Genomic DNA, 20,536 nt, shown 5'->3' on the forward strand with positions numbered 1-20,536 from the left:
TATTCCGCAAGTTCTTTATACTGGAGTCCAGAAGGTATCTTGAGCAGGGACACCACTTTGAAAAGGCGGCGAAATACTTTGGAATCAGAGCCCCCCAGCCCCTCTGGCTTAGTCAGGATGTCGAGGAGCAGCAGAGCTTGATCTGAACAGGTAAGCTCTCTCTGACTGGCACGTTGCTCCAGCAACGTAGCCATGAGCGCCTCCCTCTCGTCCTTGTTGAAGATAATCAATTCACTCTCTCTGGCATCCTCCCACATTTCAGCCTCTTCCCCCTCAGAGATTTCAACCTCTTCCCCCTCAGAGACTTCAACCTCTTCTCCCTCAGAGATTTCAACCTCTTCTCCCTTGCTTCTATCATCCCTTTGGGCTGCTTCCCCCTTGGCCAGTATCCTCATTTTTGCCACAGCCATCTTCACAGCTCTTGCCTTGGCCAGCTCTTTTAACTTGGTCTCAGCCAGCTTCCATATCCTTTCCTCAGCCAGCTCTGCTGCTTTCATCTCAGCCAGCTCTGCTGTCTTCATCTTGGCTACCTCCTCTTCCATTGCCTCGGCAAGCTCTGCAATCTTGGCCTCAGCCTGCTCCCGTATCCTTGCCTCAGCCTGCTCCCCTATTCTTGCCTTTGCCTGCTCTCTTATCATTGCCTCAGCCTGCTCCCTTATCATTGCCTCAGCCTGCTCTCTTATCCTTGCCTCGTCCTCCTCTGTAAACTTTGCCTCAGGCTCCTCTGCGACCCTTGCCTCGGCCAGCTCTTCTATCCTTGCCATGTCTATCTCCATGGACCACGCGATAGTCAGCTCCCTCATTCTCTCCTCAGCCAGCTCCCTCATTCTCTCCTCAGCCAGCTCTTTCACTCTCTCCTCAAACAGCTCCTCCTCTATCCCCTCAGCCAGCGCCATCTCTTCTGCCTCAGCCAGGGCCCTCTCCATCACCTCGGACATCACCCTCTCCCGAGCTTCGGCCAGGGAACTCTGCTTCATCTCTGTCAGCATCCGCTCTCGTGCTTCAGCCAGGGCCTTCTCCCTCAGCTCAGCCAATATGTTCTTTCGTGCCTTGGCCAGGGCCACCTCTCTCATCTCTGCCAGCGTTCTCTCTTCGGCTTCGGCCAGGGCCAGCTCCCTCAGCTCAGCTAGTGCTATCTCTTCTGCCTCAGCCAAGATCCTTTCCCTCAGTTCCTCCACCATACTGCTGTCTTGGGCTATGACCAGTGGCCATTCTGATACCTCAGACACCACACTTTCTGCTGCGTCCACCTGTATCCTTTCTGCCTCTGAGTCTCCTGCCTCACTCTCCTCGGCCAGCTCCCCCATTTTCGTTCCTCTCCTCTCAGACTTCCTCACCGCTGCTCTCCTCTGAGCTGCCTCTTTCTCTTTCCTATCAACTGCCCCCTGCCACCTCTGCTTTATTGCTGCCCGCGCTTTTGCCTTGGCCAGCTCCCGTTCTTTCTCTTTGGCCTGCTCTTTCTCCCTGTCCAGTTCCCCCTCTTTTCCCATGATCAGTTCTTGCTCTTTCCTTTCAACTGCCCCCACCTCTTTAACTTCCTCCTGGTCTTCTCCCCTTCCTTCTTCTCGAGCCTCCTCCTTCTCCTCTCGAGCCTCCTTCTTTTCCTCTCGAGCCTCCTTCTTTTCCTCTCGAGTCATCTTCTTTCTCAATACCATAGAAGTCGCTGTTTTCTTCCACTTTCCTTGAGTTTCAGCCTTCAGCTTCTTCTCCACCGATGCCTTCCCAGACTTGACACTTTCAGCTTCCGCTTCCTCTTCTTCTTCCTCTTCTTTTACCCCAGGGATACCCTCCAAGCTGCTGCCCTCAGATACGCTCTCATGGTCGGCACGGATTTTCCTCCCCATCTTGACGGCCACCACGGTCTCCTTACTCTCCTTACCCTCCTCCGCTTGCTCGGGCCAGAGTTCCCAAGGAGAGCTCTTGAACAGTTCCGTCATGCATTTCTTCATTTTGGCCGGCTCGGGGGTTATCTTGGCCTGCGAAGAGAGGAGGGACTGGCTGACGGTTGCGAAGAGCTCCCAGGACATGGCCCGGCCCCCCAGGGCCATGCGGGCCGAGGCCAGCAAGTCCTCCGAGGCAGTGCGGCCCTCCACAAAGGGGGTGATGCGCAGCATCAGCAGTTTGTAGAGGTCGTTGCGCCACTTGGACTTGTCAGAGCTGTACTCCCGGTTGGGGTCAATGAGGTCTCCCCTGGGGGCCTCCTGCGGCATGGCTGGAGGGGCCGGCTGGATGGCTTTTTCTGGCGGGGCAGTGCTTTCCTTCTTGGGGGCCGGGGAGGGGGCGGGCGCTTGCTCCTTTTTGATGTGTTGGCGCTTCAGCATCTCGCTGTACAGCTGGGTGCGAGTGTCGCACCTCTGCAGGGGGATGAGCTGGGGCTGCTTGGGCTGCTTGGCAGGCTTCTGGGCTTCCTGGGGAGGGCTGGAGGGGGGCTTGGGCCCTGGCAGGGGCGTCGTCGTCAGCAGCTTCTGGCCCTTCTCCGCCAACTGCTTCTTCTGTTTCCGCACGTCCCGCCACATGGAGCTGCCGCTGCTGCCGCTGGTGCTGCCGCTGGTGCTGGAGCCGCTCTCGGACAAAAGGTCTCTGCTCAGAAACGCCTCGGAAGCCCTCTCCTTCAACACCGACGGGACCTTGGGGACTTTCTGCATCTGCTGCCTCTTGGCAGCTTCGATGGCAACTGTTGGGGAGAAGAGAAATGGCCGTGACTCAGTGACAGGACGTACAGCAGGGAGCAAGGCGGACCAATGGGCAGGAAAGGCAGTGTGTCTGGGGGGAGAGTCCCCAGTAGGGTTGCCAGCCTCCAGGTGGTGGCTGGAGATCTCCTGCTATTACAACGGATCTCCAGCCGATCAGTTTGCCTGGAGAAAATGGCCGCTTTGACAATTGGACCCTATGGCATTGAAGTCCCTCCCCTCCCCAAACCCCGCCCTCCTCAGGCTCTGCCCCAAAAACCTCCCGCCTGTGGCAAAGAGGAACCTGGCAACCCTACTCCTGCCCCCTCTGCAGGGCCTTAGGGTTGCCACCTCTGGATTTGGAAATTCCTGGAGGTCAGGGTTGCCGACCTCCAGGTGGTAGCTGGAGGTCTCCTACTATTACAACTGCTCTCCAGGCGATAGAGATAAGTTCATCATGGAGAAAATGGCTGCTTTGGCAACTGGACTTTTTGGCATTGAAGTCCCTCCCCTCCCCAACCCCCACCTCCTCAGGATCTACCCTCAAAATCTCCAGGTATTTCCCAACCCAGAGTTGGCAACTCTAGTCCCCAGGGCAGCTGTCTCCGTCCAAGAACCCTCTAGAGCAGGGGTGGGCAAATTTTCCACCCAAGGGCCACATCTGGGCCTGAGTTGGGTGCTGGAAACAGGAAGAGATGGGAGTGTTTAGCTCAGAACCCTCCAAAGTGGGGGAGGGGAGGCCCAGCTGCAGCCCTCTCCTCCGGGTTGCCAACCTCCAGGTACTAGCTGGAGATCTCCTGCTATTAAAACAGATATTGTTATGAATCAAAGAAGATGAATCTTGATTGCGGTTGCAGAAGAGTCAGATCACAACACACAACAAAACAGAGACAAAGGCTTTTGTCTTAATCAAACAAAATCCTTTACTTTCCTAAACAGGGTGGGGTACACGTGGAGTACTGGAAAAGACAGTCATGCTAGGAAAAGCTGAGGGAAGCAGGAAAAGAGGAAGACCCAACAAGAGATGGACTGACTCAATAAAGGAAGCCACAGCCCTCAATTTGCAAGATCTGAGCAAGGCTGTCAAAGCAGGACCTTTTGGAGGACTTTCATAGGGTAGCCATGAGTTGGAAGCAACTTGACGGCACTTAACACACACACACGTGGAGTAAAACAAATAATTCTTTCTTTCTACATGACTAGTTCCCTACAAACTTGTTAGTTTGCACTAACAGGCAACTACAGGCTTAGAATCCATCTTTGCTCTTAAGAGCGGAGAGGCCTTCCATCTGGTCGGTGTAAAATCCAAAACGAGAGGGAGTAATTGCTGCCTCTTCTAAACAGGGTCAGCAATCAGACTCAATTGTTGGTACGTGCCTTTTGGCATGTAATAAATGGCGATCTTGTTGACCAATGGAATACTGACATCTGTCATTACATCATCGCCTTGAGACTAACTAAACTGTTGACACAAACAAATTAACTCTTTAACTGTCTTGACAGAAATGGAACTCGCATTGAATCCCCAACAGATATCCAGCCAACAGAGATCAGTTCTCCTGGAGAAAACGTCCGCTTTGGCAATTGGACTCGGTGGCACTGAAGTCCCTCCCCTCCCCAAACCCCGCCCTCCTCAGGCTCCGCCCTAAAAACCTCCCGTCTGTGGCAAAGAGGGACCTGGCAACCCTATTGAGATCAGCCGGACACTTTTGGATGGGGACCACCAGTACGGTTGCCAACCTCCAGGTACTAGCCGGAGATCTCCTGCTATTACAACGGATCTCCAGCCAATAGAGATCAGTTCACCTGGAGAAAATGGCCGCTTTGACAACTGGACTCTATGGCATTGAAACGGGACCTGGCAACCTATGGTCAATGGATCCCACGAGCTAAGGCTTGCATGCACGCAGCTCATCCCCAAAGCAAAAACAAGTGCTTGGATTCCTCTCCCCACCACCCAAAAAAGTTGCACTTACTTGCACTCGGAGGCTTAGTGGCGGAGGCTCCATTGAAGAGGCCCAGCCACCGAGCTTTGGCCTCCACCTGGGCCTCTGGCTCCGGTTCCTCGACCACCTCTTCGATGGCTTGCACTGCAGACACCATCCGGCGGCGACCAGTGGACATCGGGGGCTCTGGTTCCGGACTTTCCTCTGGGGAGCGGTCGGTCATGAGGAAGAGGTTGGCCGTCAGCTGCTTCTCCACCCGGAACACCAGCTTCTGGGACACGTCCAGCAGCGCGCGGACTGCATCGCCCTGGGACTCCGCAATGATGCCAGCCGCATGCAGCCTCTGCGGGAAGCTTTTTTGGTCAGTCGGTGGAATTTCCTTTCTGAGAGGGGCAAAGACAAGTCATCAGAAGAAGGGGCTCAGCTGGGCCAGGGCCTCAGAGAGATCTGCAACTTGGGACATGGTTTCCCTATAGGGTTGCCAACCTCTAGGTACTAGCTGGAGATCTGCTATTTCAACTGATCTCCAGCCGATAGAGATCAGTTCACCTGGAGAAAATGGCCACTTTGGCAATTGGTTTCTGTGGCACTGAAGTCCCTCCCCTCCCCAAACCCCGCCCTCCTCAGGCTCTGCCCCCCAAAATCACCTGCTGGTGGTGAAGAGGGATGTGGTAACCCTATCTCCCTACACACTTTCAGCTAGGGTTGCCAGCTCCGGGTTGGGAAATACCTGGAGATTTTGGGGGTAGAGCCTGAGGTGGGCGGGGTTTGGAGAGAGGAGGGACTTCCATGGGGAATAATAGAGTCCACCTTCCAAAGTGGCTATTTTCTCAAGGTGAACTGGTCTCTTTTGCCTGGAGAACAGTTGTAATAGCAGGAGATCTCCAGCCACCACCTGGAGGTTGGCAACTCTACTTACAGCCACTCTTCCCCTCTCTACAAATGTTGAGTCTCTTTCTCTAGCTCCACCCCCCTTCACATCTGCTGCATCGAGCATGGGGCTCTTGGCCAACTGGGGGGGGGTAGGGTTGCCACCTCCGAGTCTGGAAATACCTGGAGATATTTGGGGTGGAGCCTGAGGAGAGTGGGGTTTGGGGAGGGGGTAGGGTTGCCAACCTTCAGATGGTGGCTGGAGCTCTCCCCCTTTTACAACTCATCTCCAAGCAACAGAGATCAGTTCGCCTGAAGAAAATGGCCGCTTGGGCAATTGGACTCTACGGCATTGAAGTCCCTCCTCTCCCCAAACCTCACCCTCCTTAGGCTCCACCCCAAAAATCTCCAGTTATTTCCCAACCCGGAGCTGGCAACCCTAGGAGGGGAGGGACTTCAATGCCATAGAGTCCAATTGCCAAAGTGGCCATTTTCTCCAGGGGAACTAATCTTAATCAGCCAGAGATCAGTTGTAATAGCAGGAGGATCTCCAGCAGGTACCTGGAGGTTGGCCACCCTGGGAGGAGTGACGAGGCTGTCAGAATAGCACTAGGAGTGGGACACTAGCAAGGAGAGCCTTCCCAAGATTCGGTGTGAGGAAGCCTCACATAGATTGGAACCAGGGTGTCTGAAGGACTGTCTTCTCCCCAATGTTCCTGCTTGGGAATTAAGTTCGCAGGTAGAGACCATCCTGACTGTCCCATCAGTATAAAAAGCTCATTTGGTGGGCACAGGAGAGAGGGTCCTTTTCAGTAGCAGCCCCACAACCGTGGAACAACCTCCCCAGGAAGGTGCGCCTGGCCCCCTCACTTTCAGTCTTTAGGAAGATGGTTTTGTTTAGGACCTAGGGTTGCCAGGACCCTCTTTGCCACTGGTGGGAGGTTTCTGGGACGGAGCCTGAGGGCGGGGTTTGGAGAGGGGAGGGACTTCAATGCCATCGAGTCCAATTGTCAAAGCAGCCATTTTCTCCTGGTGAACTGATCTCTATCGGCTGGAGATCAGTTGTAATAGCAGGAGATCTCCAGCTACTACCTGGAGGTTGAGCAACCAAAATCAGCACCACTGTACTGCTACCACAGGTTAGGAAATAAGCACAGGAATGGCTGAAAGAACTTATAAACAACACTCTATTAAACAAAGTGTATTAAAGTGCATAAGGTGACTACAAACAAATAAATATATACAACTATGACTAAACAGTCCAAAAGGTACAAGTATCAAAAGTTCAAAGTAAGTAGAACTGGAACAATGTCTTCATAGACGAATGATGAGGGGGACGATCGTTTCATTTCTTCTTCAGCCCCGTTTTCCACATACAAAATATACATATACATCCTTGTAAAGGAATTTAATCATTCTCAATTCTTCCGTCGGGATGAAAGAAGCAACTTATGCGTATTGACAATATTCGGTTCCATCCAGGATACATCAAATCAAAAACATAGTTGCACAGACGAATTCAACCCTTCCCAAAGGGATACAAATGGTAACTGCTGAGATGATACTACAAATTCACTAAATAGCTTCAGGTGAAAGACGGAATTGCAGGCATCTAGTCAATTTCTTAAAGGGGCAGATCTAAATAAAACAGGTTAAGTCGTTTTCCAAATTTAATCCAGTAGGTTCTAAGGACTTGAAGAGATGAATAAAGTAGGCTTCTTTTTGCCTATGCAGGAGATCTCCAACCACCACTTGAGGTTGGCAACCCTAGTCAAGGGTTGCATAGGCAAAAAGAAGCCTACTTTATTCACTCTTCAAGTGTATAAATGTATATATGTATATATATATGTATATTTTGTATGTAGAAAACGGGGCTGAAGAAGAAATGAAACGATCGTCCCCCTCATCATTCGTCTATGAAGACATTGTTCCAGTTCTACTTACATTTAACTTTTGATACTTGTACCTTTTGGACTGTTTAGTCATAGTTGTATATATTTATTTGTTTGTAGTCACCTTATGCACTTTAATACACTTTGTTTAATAGAGTGTTGTTTATAAGTTCTTTCAGCCATTCCTGTGCTTACTACCTGGAGGTTGGCAACCCAATTAGGACCACATTTAATTAAGTTTACTAGTGGTCCTGAGTTGTCATTTTTATTTTGCTTTTTATGTTTTCAATGTATTTTATGTGTTTGGTCTATGTTGTAAGCCACCTTGTGCCCTGTAAGGAAGAAAAGCGGTGAATAAATGTTGTAAATAAATACATAAATAAAGGTGGCCCCACCTTTAAGGAACTGTGCAACTCATGATTTGGGCCTTGACTAGGGTTGCCAACCTCAAGGTGGTGGTTGGAGATCTCCTGCTATTACAACAGATCTCCAGACGATAGAGATCAGTTCACCTGGAGAAAATGGTCGCATTGGCAATTGGACTCTATGGAACTGAAGTCCCTCCCCTCTCCAAATCCCGCTCTTCTTAGGCTCCGTCATAGGGTTTCCAACTCCGGGTTGGGAAATACCTGGAGATTTTTGGGGTGGAGCCTGAGGAGGGTGGGCTTTAGGAGGGGAAGGACTTCAATGCCATAGAATCCAATTGCCAAAGTGGCCGTTTTCTCCAGGGGAACTGATCTTTATCGGCTGGAGATCAGTTGTAATAGCAGGAGATCTCCAGCCTCCACCTGGAGGTTGGCAACCATACTCCACCCCCAAAATCTCCAGGTATTTCCCAACCCAGAGCTGGAAACCCCTAGCCTTGACCCAGCACAGAATTGCATTAGCAGAACTTTTGTGGTCTGATTTTGCAAGATTGTCCTCCAGAGACATAAGTCTGTTGGCAGCTGGTAATAGCATCCCCCTTCCCCGGAGCCTTATCTAGAGTGGCAAAGACAATCTCCTTTTGGGGAGACAGACGGCGCCCTCAAAACACTCCCTATACCTGCGACATCAGGCACGAATATCCACCCCACCCCACCCCACTTCACTGCCGGCTCCCAAGGAGATTCTTACAAGTCCTCCAGACTGGTTTTGGCAAGCCGCCGCATCTCCTTCTTCAAAGCAAACTTGTCCGTGATTCCAGCAACGGAGTCCAGCAAGGACCGGGCCAAGTCGCGCACTCGAGGGTGGTCGTCCATGAGGGCTTTGGCCAGAGGGACGATGTCTCTGTTTTGCAGGAGGTCCATCTTCCCCAAGGCTTCCCAGGCTGCCACTCTCATCCTCACCTGAAGAACAAACAGCGGTGTCCCGATTCATTCTCCTTAGTTGCCCAGTTTGGGTTGCCAGGTCCCTCTTCGCAACCGGTGGGAGGTTTTTGGCGGCGGAGCCTGAGGAGGGCGGGTTTTGGGGAGGGGAGGGACTTCAGTGCCATACAGTCCAATTGCCAAAGCGGCCATTTTCTCCAGGCGAACTGATCTCTACCAGCTGGAGATCAGCTGTAACAGCAGGAGACCTCCAGCTAATACCTGGAGGTAAACAAAACAAATACACACCTGTGGTGTTACTAGGAAGTAAAGAAAAAAGATCAGCACACGGCTCCACATAAATAATAGGGTCAATGACTCTCCAATCTCTGTTTCCTGTGATAACAATCACTATATAGTGATTGTTATCACAGGAAACAGACATTGGAGTGTCATTGACCCTATTATTTATGTGAAGACGTGTGCTGATCTTTTTTCTTTAATACCTGGAGGTTGGCAACCCTAAGCCCAGGGGCTGTCGAGATCATCTCAGAGTCGGGTTCCAGCCCTGCTTCTGCCATAGAGTCATTGTGCCTGGCACTGGGCAACCCTCAGCATCAGCTTCCTTCCTGCAACTTGTTAAATTGTGGAACTCCCTGCCCCAGGATGTGGTGATGGCTGCCAACTTGGAAGGCTTTAGAAGGGGAGTGGGCACATTCATGGAGGCCAGGTAGGTTGCCAACCTCCCGGTACTAGCTGGAGATCTCCTGCTATTACGACTGCTCTCCGCTTTGGCAATTGGATTCTACGGCATTGAAGTCTCTCCCCAAACCCTGCCCTCCTCAGGCTCTGCCCCAAGAATCTCCGGGTATTTCCCAAACTGGAGCTGGCAACCCTAAGGATAGGGTTATCTAAGGCTACTAGTCAAAATGAACACTAGTCATGATGCATATGTATTATCTCCAGTCTCGGAGGAGCATGCCCATTATATTAGGTGCTGTGGAACACAGGCAGGATAATGCTGCTGCAGTCATCTTGTTTGTGGGCTTCCTAGAGGCACCTGGTTGGCCACTGTGTGAACAGCCTGCTGGACTTGATGGGCCTTGGTCTGATCCAGCAGGGCTTTTCTTATGTTCTCTTATTTTTTTCCTCTTGAAAGTAGCAGTGCTCTGCTTTGCAAGTTGTAAGGATGGAGATTAACCATGCATAGCATTCTGTACTGGTGAATGGAGGGTCTTACTGAGGGGAGGGGGGAATCCTCTGGGCTTGGAGCCTTTGCCGCGGGACCTCCCAATGCTAAGGCCCGGCATGCTCCCCAGCTACCCAACAGACACACGCAGCCCAAACTACCTAGCCCCTACTATAGTAGTTCTCACGGTGTGGATCAGGACCCTTGGCCAGGAAGGAAGAGGAGGAACAGGGCGGTTTGATGTGAAGTTCTGCACTTTATCAGTGAGGGGGAAATGAGTGTGGCATTACTTTGCAAGGGGCCCCCAAAGAGTAAAATAAGTTTTGAAATGGACAAAGTGTGAAAACTGCAGCCTTATTTTCTCGTTCTTGCCCCAGTGAGTGAAACTGGCTGAATTTCCACCTAATCCTGGAAGCCAGACATATTTTCTTTTCCCTGGAAAAATAGCATAGCCTTGCACAGTACAGGGTGCCAAACGCCAGGAAAGGCCTGGAGATCTGCTGGAATTACAACTGATCTCCATGGGACAGAGATCAGGGCCCCTGAAGAAAATGGCAGCTTTTGGAGGGTGGACTCGAGGGCATTTGCCCCTGCTGAGGTCCCTGTCCTCCCCAGGCTCCATCCCCAAATGCCATAGAATCTAACTGCCAAAGCTGCCATTTTCTCCAGGTAGGGTTGCCAGCTCCAGGTTGGGAAATATCTGGAGATTTTTGGGGCAGAGCCTGAGGAGGGCCGGGTTTGGGGAGGGGAGGGACTTCAATGCCTTAGAGTCCAATTGCCCAAGCGGCCATTTTCTCCAGGGGAACTGATCTCTATCGGCTGGAGATCAGTTGTAATAGTGGGAGATCTCCAGCCAGCACCTGGAGGTTGGCAACCCCACAAGAACCGCTCCCCCAGCGCCGCCACCCCCAGGGCTGACCTCCTTGTGGACGGTGTCCTGCATGAGCCGCTCAAAGGCCTGCTCCTGGGTCTCGAGGGGCAGCTGGTAGGACTCGGCAATCTGGACCAGAGCGGCCGTGCACATCAGGTAGGTGGAGAAGGGCACGTCGTCCATCAGTTCCAGGATGGCCCGGGTGACGGCCGGCACGGTGATCTCGCTGGGCTTGTGCCGAAGCCAAGGCTTGGACACGATGTCGGCCAGCAAGTCCCGGCGGCGTTGCCCTTCGGGCGTGGTGGACACGCGCCTCTTCCGCGGCCCCTTCTTCTTCCGCACTTTCTCAGCCAAGGCGAGCTCCGGCTTCCTGTCCTCTGACAAGCGGACCCTGAATGCCCTGCGCCGCGGCGCAGAGAACTTGCTCATCAGCAAAGCGCACTGGAGGACCGCGGGCGACCCCTTTGGAAACAGCTGGGCTCGGATCACTGAATTGGGGATGTAGCCATCGGGGGCGATGGGCCACGAGTGGCCTGTCCCGAAAGGCATCCTGCGGAGCAGCGGGATGCTCTGGCGTAGTGGCGGGAGCTGGCGGTAAGGCAGCAGAAGGGGATGGTCCGTGGAAATGGACTGCCTATCTGAAGGTTTACGGGAGGTCAAGTGCGGCAGGGGTTGGTACTTCAGCCCGACCCCTGGCAATGCTTCCTTTACAGCTGGGGGAACGCCGTAAAAGTCCGGCGGAGGGAGGGCGCTGGCGTCCAGGCCGGCACACTGCTCCACTTTGACCAAGCTCTTCTCGATCACCACTTCTTTGTGGTTGGTGATTGGCTCCAGTCTCTCGTACTTCTTGGCATGTTTGCCCACCTGGTAGTACCTTAGGAGAGAAAGCGTTCAAGCCGAGCCATTGGAGGGGGGGGGCAAGTCAGAAACTGCCCTCCTGTTATGGCTCCATCCCAGAGGTACCACATCCCAAGAATACTATACACCAACGCACACCAATTGCACATAAACAGACCTGGAACGGGGCTCCCTAACATAAACTCCGATATAACATACTCAGTGGCTAGATTTTGTGCTGCTGCAATGGATGCACGGCTGGAGGTGGGACCGTGCCAATCCACAGCCCTGAGATAAGGGGTGACAGCTCTAATGTGTTCCCCTTTTACTGAAGTGATTTTATTCATGTTAATAAGTGAATCAGCATGTTTTATTCTGATATACAGACATTCTATATTTATGTAAACTGGTGCTTTTATAGGTTACTTGTGCTAGTCATTGATTCTCTCTCTCTCTCTCTCTCTCTCTCTCTCTCTCTCTCTCTCTCTCTCTCTCTCTCTATCTATCTATCTATCTATCTATCTGCCTGTGGGCACCCACTGACAACTTTCCTTGTGCCCACCGGGTATTTTTTTTTTAGAAAGCGGGCATGGGTCTTCTGCCCAGCAAGGCTTCTGATTGGCCACTGGAGATTTGATCGGCTGGGCAGATTGTTTAAAAGGTTGCTCCGGCAGCAGCTTCCCCCACAGCGTAAGGATCTTCACTGTGTGACTGACGTCAAGCTGGGGCAGCCATTTTTGTGGTTGCACCCACCATACTGTGTCAGAATGCCAAAGGTGCCCGCTGGCTCAAAAAGGGTTGGGGACCCCTGTTCTAGACTAGTCATTCCAGGCTCCTACTTTAGAGTAGCAGCATCGCTTTCTCCTTTAACTGAGCCCTACAAAACTCTCTTTTCTCACAAATTTGCCTTTATTTGTTTGTTTGTTTGTTTGTTTGTTTGTTTGTTGATACCCTGCCTTTCTCCCCAGTGGGGACCCAGAGCAGCTTACATCATCCTCCTGTCCTCCATTTTATCCTTTAGCCTCCTTTTCCATAACTAGGGTTGCCAACAGCCAGGTAGTAGCAGGAGATCTCCTGCTAATTCAACTGATCTCCAGCCGATAGAGATCAGATCACCTGGAGAAAAATGGCCGCTTTGGCAATTGGACTCTATGGCATTGGAGCCCCTCCCCTCCCCAAACCCTGCCCTCTTCATGCTCTGCCCCAAAAATCTCCCGCTGATGGGGAAGAGGGACCTGGCCACCCTATCCATAACCCTCCCCCATGGGGAGGCCTTACTGCCGACCTTGATGCAGTACTAATCTCTGTGTTGGAGGGGGCTGTTTAGGGTTGCCAGGTCCCTCTTTGCCACTGGCTGGATATTTTTGGGGCGGAGCCTGAGCAGGGCGGAGTTTGGGGAGGGGAGGGACTTCAATGCTATAGAGTCCGATTGCCAAAGCGGCCATTTTTTCCAGGTGAACTGATCTCTATCGGCTGGAGATCAGTTGTAATAGAGGGAGATCTCCAGCCACCATCTGGAGGTTGGCAACCCTAGGGCTGTAGCAGTATAGTTCCCCCATCGGAAGCCCCTCCGATGTGCTTGCGCTAAAGGAACTTATGCAGGTTAAAGCAACAATAAATGATAAGAAGACCCCCAAAATGGTGGGAAAAGGTGTCACCTCAGATCAATGCCCAGCCAATTGCTGATGTCTCCTACAACCCTCACACATTCCACAGCCCTGTCTCCACCTTCTTCCCCTGCAGCTAAACCAGGCTTGGTCTTGTGTGTAATTCTCCCACCGGCTTCCCATATTTCTTTGTCCCCCTACCCTTTCTGGCCTAGGTTAGGAGGCCTGCAAATGATGACGGCTGAAGTCACATGACCAGCTCGCTATTAAGCGGTGGTCTTCTTAGACATCAAGTGGGTGGAAATTTGTTTATCATAGAGCCAGTTGACAAAAGTTCAATGGCCAATGCTTGACAATTCCTGAAATTGTAGATTGCCCAATAAAGTTTGGCTGTAAGTGGCCATTGTCCCTTACCTGGATGGCCCAGGCTAGCCCGACTTCGTCAGATCTCAGAAGCTAAGCAGGGTCAGCCTTGGTTAGCACTTGGATGGGAGATCACCAAGGAAGTCTAGGGTTGCTATGCAGAGGCAGACAACGGCAAATCACCTCTGTTCCTCTCTTGCCTTGAAAACCCTTAAGGGGTTGCCAGAAGTTGGCTGCAAATTGATGGCACTTTCTATCACCACCACAGTGGCCACTGGGTGTTGAACCTTTTTCATTCCACTCTGTGATGACCTCCACTGGTGCAAAATCAGTGGCAAACATACTCTGAACAGGAGGAGGAGGAAGAGGAAGAGGAGGAGGAAGAAGAGTTGGTTTTTATATGCCGATTTTCTCTACCTTTTTAAAGGAGAATCAAACCGGCTTACAATCTCCTTCCCTTCCTCTCCCCACAACAGACACCTTGTGAGGCAGGTGGGGCTGAGAGAGCTCAAAGAGAGCTGTGACTAACCTAAGGTCAACACACCCAGCTGGCTTCATGTGGAGGAGAGGGGAAACCAACCCGGTTCACCAGATTAGAGTCCGTCGCTCATGCAGAGGAGTGGGGAATCAAACCCGGTTCTCCAGATTAGGGTCCACCGCTCTTAACTACTACACCACACTGGGATAGGGTTTCCATTTGTGTTTTCTGCCCCCCTTTCCCCCCCCCCCCACTTACTTGGGCACGAAAACGATGTCAAAGCGAAGGAGGAAATGGGGCAGGAAGGGCAGAGGGCGTTCGATGACATCATCCCTCACGTGCTGAGCCGCCAGTTTGCTCAGATGCCATTTAGGCAGGTAGTTGACGCAGGAGATGAAGTAGATGTTCTTGTTGCAGCCCACCACGAGGTCTCCACGCTGGTTGGCGAAGCAGACCCGGCTGAATCGGAGGCTGGTGTCAAACTCCACCAGCATCTGTCCCAGGATGTCCCAAAGGCGGATGGAGCCGTCGGAGCCGCCGGTTACCAGCATGCGCAGCGTGTGGCAATAGTCAAAGGAAGTGATGGAGGCAGAGTGCATGGTGTTTGTCTCCTTCCAGAAGGGGTTCTTCTTTCCAGGGATCAGAGAGGCCTGGCGCCACAGCTGGACGCGGTTTTGCTCGGTCAGGACACAGATGTAGCCTGGGATCAGTAGGAGGTGGTTGATCCGGCAGTGGAAGCTGGGGATGCAGACCAAAGGTTCCACCTCCAGCAAGCTGTTCTTTTTTAATATCACATCAGACAGGATGATGTATTCATCTGAGCCGTAGGAGCACAGGTAGGACGACTCCCGGGAGTGATAGGACAGGTTCCCCGAGGCCGAGATGGTGCTGAGTGCCACCACATTGCCATCGTGTATCCGGCGACTCCCCATCCGGTAGAGGTGCTGGGTGACGGATCGCACCCGCCCACTCTTATACCCGCTGAAGATGAAGCTGAAGGTGCGTCCAGCCAGGTCCAGGCGGCTGTAGGTGAGGCACAACACCTTGTCGTCCATGGACTCCGTGGTGCGCAAGATGTACTTGCAGGGACAAGGGTTCTTGGTGGCATCCAGCACATAGATGTCAGTCGTGCCCATCGTCACCAACAGCTCTTCCTGGTCTGGGTCGAAGACATAGTCGAGGGCTTTCTCTATCAGCTGGAAGGGCCAAGTAACAAAGAGCATCTCCCCTGTAACAGGAGACAGGAAGCGAATGACCCCATCTTCAGTGGCTGCCAAGATGCGAGCCTTGTCCGGGCCACACTCGATCCGCACCAGATTCTTGAGGATGGAGTTTGGCCTGTTGAAGAGCTGATAGAAGTTGTTGATGGTGCGAATGGAGAAGGTGTACAGGGTACGGAGGAAGAAGGTCTGCTTGCTGATGAACTGCATCTGGAAGACGGGCTCGCCGATGTCCACCCGCCGGAGGAGCTCGCAGGTGCTCAGGTCCCACTCCTTCAGTAGCCCATCCAGCGAGGCGGTCACCAGGGTGTGCACCGAGAACCGGCTGACCACGCTGACAATGGCGCTCAGGTGGGCCTTGAACTGGTTGGTCTGGATCCCCGTATTGAAGTTCCACACTTTGACATCCCCAGCAAGGTCTCCCGCATAGAGAAAGCTGAGGGGCCAATAGGCTGCGCAGCAGGTGAGGGACACACCTTGGCTCACCTGAAGGGCCCGTATCTTGACTTTGCTCTGGTAGTCGAATACCAGGATAACGTTCTCGCACAGAGCCACCAGCACTCTGCGCTCCCTCTCCACACTGAGGAAGTGCACGAATTCACCACTCGAGATGGACGCGCTCAGTGTGACGCTCAGAGAGGGGTCTTCGTCCGTGCCGAAGGACCAGAAGGCCAGTATGCCGATGGCACCTGTCACCAGTTCACACATCTCCTGGTTGTAGCACATGCTGGTGATGGAATAGGGTGAAATCTTGTCCGAGAGCAACTGGAAGTCCTGCATGTGGTCCCCGAAAACTCGCAAATGGATGTCGTTGCAGTAGGCCACAAGGAGGTTCCGGCTGGGGACGTGAGTGATGAGAAGAACCTTGGGGTCTTCTTCCATGGCGTAGTATTTCTGAGCTATGGGGTTCTCACTTTCTGCGCTGTACATCCAGAGACGCACCTGTAGGAGAAAACGAGCTCCTGGGACCATGGGATGGGGGTGAGGATGGGCCAGGAGAGGCTAGCCAGGCCAGTGCCTGGACTCTGTCCCAAGCGCCAGAAGGAATGGGTAGGGTTGCCAGGTCCCTCTTTGCCACAAGCGGGAGGGTTTGGGGGCAGAGCCTGAGGAGGGCGGGGTTTGGAGAGGGGAGGGACTTCAATGCCATAGACTCCAATGGCCAAAGCAGCCATTTTCTCCAGTGGAACTGATCTCAATCGGCTGGAGATCAGTTGTAATAGCAGGAGATCTCCAGCTAGTACCTGGAGGTTGGCAACCCTAGGCACAAAAGGAAGGGTTTCAACCTTCCCAAACCACTACACCTACCTATATTGCCCCTCCATCTTCTGCAGGAGCTGTTTGTGGGTTTTTAAAAAGGCAAGATGACAGATTGCTCATCACTGTGTCTAGGTAAGATAGGGTTGCCAACCTCCAGGTACTAGCAAATCAAAAACAAGGGCACCTCCGTGCCTATATCATAAAGTTTGGAAATTAGCACGGGAGAAATGGTACAAAAACGCACATAGACAGGATACAAAGTAGCAAATATATAATAGGTGACAAGGATAGAAAAGACAAAACAAGTGTGCAACATGAAATCTTAACTACTAAGTTGCTAAATATGTACAAAAATACAAGGTAAGTAGGAAGTAATTTTTGGTGTAAATCAGGAGGCAAAAGTCCTCTTCTGGATTTCAAAGATAACCAGTTCCTTTAGGATATCCAATTGCAGGTATAAATCCCAAAAATGGGGGACGGCCGTTTCACATTCTTTTCTTCAGTCCCATAGTATGTCATTTTGTAGTAAATCAATTACATAGATAAATAATCTGTTTCAATTCAATCTTCTACAGCAGCAATGTAAACCAGTTCCCATTAGGATACAAGTATAAGTCACATCATCCCAGACATTTGAGAGAAAATCTCCCCTATGGCCAATATATCAGACTTAAGAGAAATTGCACAAATGACCATGACTACCAACAGGCAGCCAATAGACTCTCTGCTGCACTTATTAGAAGAGGTTCTCCTGAGAATACAATTAGAATACAATTGGTACCCGTGCACATAGGTTAACTAGACAGGAACTGTTATATGGAAATCAGAGATCTACCAACGGACAAAGATTAACTTTTGCATTTCAACGCACACACTTGTCCGGGCAAATCAGTTACATTATTAAAAAACATTGGCACATGCTCTCAGGAATCCCTGGCTGTGACAACTTGCCACGATTTGGGTATAGAAGGACTACCTCTATAAAAGATAGACTGGTACATACAGATATCCTAAGAACATCTGATCAGAGAAATATTAGTAGTGGTCACTTTAAATGCCATAAATGCTTGGCGTGCAGCCTTTGCTTAGAGGTGAAAGAATTCAAACGGACTGACAAACAATTCACTTTCAAATTGCGTGACTTTATGAATTGCAACACTAAGAACTCAGTTTACTCCCTTCTCTGCCCGTGTGGACTTTTATACATTGGGTCTAACACTAGGCCCATTAAAAATAGAATATTGGAACACCGTGCACGCATACGCGCGAAGCTTTCTAGTGCCCCGGTTGTAGATCATTTCATTGCGGCTGGCCATTCTGAAAACGACCTCCGCTTTTTTATCATTTGGCATTTAAAAGGAAAACGTTTTGATAAAAGAAATACAGAAAGAATTTTAAGACAGAAAGAGGCTTTCTTTATCCATCTTTTTGATTCAGTTAAACCTATGGGTCTGAATCTTGAAAATGACCTTTCTTGTTTCATATGATTTAAATAGCATACGGTAGTTGTCAGAGGCCAAATGGCTGGAAATTGTTATGCATAGTTCAACTTCCTCTTACTTTAAAATAAAAATATTTTTAAGATTTCATGTTGCACACTTGTTTTGTCTTTTCTATCCTTGTCACCTATTATATATTTGCTACTTTGTATCCTGTCTATGTGCGTTTTTGTACCATTTCTCCTGTGCTAACCTCCAGGTACTAGCTGGAGATCTCCTGCTATTACAACTGATCTCCAGCCGATAGAGATCAGTTTCCCTGGAGAAGATGGCTGCTTTTGGCAATTAGACTCTAAGGCAGGGGTGGGGAACCTTTTTCCTGCCAAGGGCCATTTGCACATTTATAACATCATTCGGGGGCCACACCAGGTGTAGATCTCCCGGTGGGGGGAGAGGCTAGGGTTGCCAGGTCTCCGGCCACCACTTGGAGGTTGGCAACCCCAGGGGAGGCCACGCAGAGAAGTCCTGGAGGGCACCCCCGCTCCCCCACTCCTTCCCCCTCCCAGGTGGGAGGGCAGCCAGCAGTGGGCCCGAGCATAAGAGGCGCCAGGGGGCGCAGCCCGCGGTCAATCGGCAAGGGAGGAAGGAAGGAAAACAGAGAAAGAGGAAAAGGGAGAGGGAGAAAGAAATGGAAAGAGGGGGAGAAAGAAAAGGACGGAGGGAGACAAAGAAAGACACCGAAAGAGAGGAAGAGAGAAAAGCCTTCTCACACACACACACCCGCCAGCCCGCGTCCTGGCTCCAGGCTCCATGCCCTCCCACCCCCAGAGTCCACAAAAGCACCCCCCCCGAGGCCCGATTGGCTCCTGTGCGCATGCTCTGCCGCCGGGAACCGCAAGCCTCTTCCCCCCCCCCCGCTGCTCAACAGCCGACAGGCAGCAAGAGGGTCTTACAGTGTGCCCCGGCGTTCCTGCACGCTTCAGCTATAGGGGGCAGCTTTGGGGGAAGTGTCCCTCCCCCTCCTCTTGCCGACTAACAGCCGTCAGTCGGCGAGAGGAGGTCCAAAGGGCGCCGCAGTGCCCCTGCAAACCGTGGCCCCAGGAACACCATCAGGGATGGCCGCCCTGTGCCACGCCTCCGTGGTGGGGCCCTGGAGCTCCCGAGGGCCACATAAAATGTCCTTGGGGGCCGTATACGGCCCCCGGGCCTCAGGTTCCCCATCCCTGCTCTAAGGCATTGAAGTCCTTTCCCTCCCCAAACCCCACCCTTCTCAGGCTCCACCCCAGAAACCTCCCACTGGTGGCAAAGAGGGACCTGGCAACCCTAAGTAAGGCCTGGCCAGGTAGGGTTGCCAGTTCTGGGTTGGGAAATACCTGGAGATTTTTGGGGCGGAGCCTGAGGAGGGCAGGATTTGGGGAGGGGAGGGACTTCAAGCTCATAGAGGCCAATTGCCAAAGCGGCCATTTTCTCCAGGGGAACTGATCTCTATCGGCTGGAGATCAGTTGTAATAGCGGGAGAGCTTCAGCTAGTACCTGGTAGTTGGCAACCCTAGGAATTGGGCTCCTTGGATGTAGCAGAACAAGGCCAGGGAATTTGGACCCCTGCTGCATCCTCCAAGAGAGGAGTGGGCAGGCTCCAGTGCCTTGGATGAAGGGGGGCGTTGGGATCTCGCCGCCATACTGGGAGAGGAATGGGGTCTAGCTGGAGGGTGGAACAGGCACGACGGGGGGGGGGGGTTAGGGGAGTGGGGAGGACGGTGCACGTAGAAGAAGGGTGTTGGAGCAGCTCCGGTTTGGAGCGGCTCCTCCTACTGGCCAGCTGTTCGCCTCTCACCTTGCTCCTGCCTCTGTAGGTGAAGGATGCAAAATAGTCAGTCGAGCCGCAGGAATAGAAGCAGATGGGCGGCATGAGGCTGGGGGAGCAACTCTCCCGGAACAGGATCGTCGGCCTGTCGCTCAACATGATCCCTTCCGTCTCCTCTGGCAAGCCCTGTCCAAGGAGACAGAGGTCAATAAACAAGGGGGGGAAAGGAGGGGACCCAACCTGAAAAAACAAACGCTGGGTACCCAAGGTTGGGTGGAGAAAGGCAGAATGATGTTATAGAGAAATATCTTTATTTTAAGGCTCTTATATCAAGGTTAAAAACATTAAAAATGATAAAACAAAGCATTATTGCAACTGGTAAGGTTGATAAACATAAACCACACACCATACAGGTTTCGGCCAACAGGCCTTCCCCAGTGGTTAGATTAAAAACCTATATAATGCACACCAAACAATGTATCACAATATATAAACGATATTATAAAAGCCCAGGTATGTATGTAGGGTGTATAACAAATTTGAAAGCCCTCTAGATGAAATACCTGCTAATACTTGCTAATATCTACCAGGTAAAACAGTTTTACCAAGTTGATATTAGCATGCACACTCTGTATAGGAGACTTATATAGCCCAGAATAACTTGCCGGTATTTCATACATGGGCTTTTATAATATTATTTATATATTGTGATACATTGTGTGTACATTATATAGGATTTTATCTGACCACTGATGAAGGCTTGTTGGCTGAATCACTTATGGTGTGCAGTTTATGTTTATATATCTTA

Source organism: Euleptes europaea, chromosome 3 (assembly GCF_029931775.1).
Source record: "Euleptes europaea isolate rEulEur1 chromosome 3, rEulEur1.hap1, whole genome shotgun sequence".
Taxonomy (NCBI): Eukaryota; Metazoa; Chordata; class Lepidosauria; order Squamata; family Sphaerodactylidae; genus Euleptes; species Euleptes europaea.